The following is a 2,236-nucleotide window of genomic DNA, read 5'->3' on the forward strand; positions in this document are numbered from 1 at the left end:
CTTTTGAAATGAACCAACCCTCAACACAGACCCCAAAGAATTCTACTTCCCCCCCAAAAATATATTGCAACGAATATGAACAGCATACAGAAATCACAAAATCACAAAATATACATGAAAAAATCACAAAATATACAAGGAAAGAAGGTACCATAAGGGATGGTCTACAGTAATAATCGAGAGCAAAAGCAGACTTTCAAGAGTTCACACATTGCAATTATTAGACACAGAATATGGAAAAGTATACTGGATTAAGATATTTAAAGAAATAAAGAAGTGTTAAAAATATGATTAAAGAAGGAGTGGAGGGTCGCCTGGATGGCTCAGTTGGTTAAGCGTCCAACTCTTGGTTTTCAGCTCAGGTCATGATCTCAGGATCATGAAATGGAGCCTCTCATGGGGATCCATGCTCAGCACAGAGTTTGTTTTAGATTCTTTCCCTCTGCCTCTCCCCCTGCTTGCACTCACTTGTGCTCTACCTCTTGCTCTCAAATAAATAAATCTTAAAAAGTGGGGGGGTGGGGGCAGAATGGTCAACAACCTGCAGAGCAACATGCCTAAGTTTTATTGTGACTCCTGTGAAACACACCTCACCCATGACTCCCCATCTGTGAGGAAGACATACTGCAGTGGTAGGAGACACAAAGAGAATGCACAAGACTGCTAACAGAAGTGGATGGAAGAGTAGGCTCAGAGCTGCATATCAACAAGGAAAGATACCTCCTACTCCGTTCTGTGTTCTTCATCCTGAAAGAGCAATGATCCTACCTCCCACCAGTCTCCCAGTTCCTCCTTGCCCCGGTATGATGCCAGCACCCCATCATGGAGACTTCCCATGATGCCAATGATGGGCTCTCCTATTCCTGGGATGACGCCAGTAGGACCTGCTCCTGGAACGAGGCCACCTATGGTGGGCTACATGCCACAGATGCCTAGGCCCCCAATGATGAGAACTCCCGCCCTTCCAATGATGGTGCCCATTCAGCCAGGAATGACTCCACCAGACAGATAGAGAGGGGAGCCTCTTTATATCCATTTTACATTACTTGTTCTACTTCACCAGGAGGCCAAGAAGCTGTAACTCAGGGTGTTTTCTAACAGGACAGAGTGTTTTCTAACAGGACAGGGAAGACTTTCCCTTCCTATCAAAGACAGAGTAGTTCTGGCAAGTGACTAATGAGACCAAAAAAAAAAAAAAAAAAAAGAGCAATTTTTATTTGTATTGTGAAATGTGAAAATAAAACTGTCAACTGTTTTAGTTAGAAAAATAAATAATAAAAAATAAAAATAAAATATGTCTACAGACCATGAGACTATTAAAAAACACTATAGACTGAGTGCTTGCATCCCCTCAAAATTCATATGTTAAAATCCAACTCCAATGTGATGGTATTAGATGTTGGAGTCATTAGAGCATGACAGCGGAGCCCTCGTGAATGGTTTCATGCCTTTAAAAAAGAAACCTCAGTAAACTCCTTCCCCGCTTCCTCCATGTGAGGACATAGTGTGAAGATAGTCATCTATGAACCAGGAAGCAGGCTCTCACCAGACGCAAATCTGCCAGCATCTTGATCTTAGACTCCCCAGCCTCCAAAGCTATAAGAAATAAATGTTTATTATTTAAACCACCCACCCTATGGTATTTTTATTATAGCAGCCTGAAGAGACTAAGACAAAAATAAGCAAATCAGAAAAGAACCAAATTGTATTCCTAGTAACAAAAAATAATAATAAAGTCACTGAAACTAACAAATCCCAAGATGAACTAGAAGATTAGACACAAAAAATAGTATTACCAAAATGTTAGGTAGTTATGAAGAATTAATGCAGTATGCACCTTACAGAGACAAAAATATGGAAAACATAATAGCTAGGTGAAAAAAAAAACACAGAAGATAGAGTAAGTATCTAACAAAAGTCTAATTGGAGTTTCAGAAGGAAGGGAGAAATAGAATGGAGAAGAGGTAATATCTAAAGAGATAATGACTAGTAATTTCTCAGAAGAAACCAATACACAGTTTCAGGAAATCCAGTGAATTCCAAGTAGGACAAATAAAAAGAAATCCATACCTAGATTTCATCATAATGAAATATCAGAATATTTAAAACCAGGAGAAGATTTTTCAAACAGCAGTCAGACTGGAATAATAAATCAGTGTCAAAGGAGTGACAATGTTAACTAATGTCCTATCAGCAAAAATGGAAACCAGAAACAGTGAAACAGTATGTTCAATGT

General features: G+C 39.2%; 1 pseudogene across 1 annotated transcript; it reads left to right on the top strand.

The window, feature by feature from the left end:
- The first annotated feature begins 553 nt into the window (after positions 1-553).
- Positions 554-1,012, top strand: LOC308353657 (U1 small nuclear ribonucleoprotein C-like; annotated as a pseudogene). The gene has a single exon. The product of its transcript is annotated as a U1 small nuclear ribonucleoprotein C-like (transcript).
- The last annotated feature ends 1,224 nt before the right edge of the window (positions 1,013-2,236 follow it).

The sequence above is a fragment of the Martes martes genome (assembly GCF_963455335.1).
Source record: "Martes martes genome assembly, chromosome: 12".
Lineage (NCBI taxonomy): Eukaryota > Metazoa > Chordata > Mammalia > Carnivora > Mustelidae > Martes > Martes martes.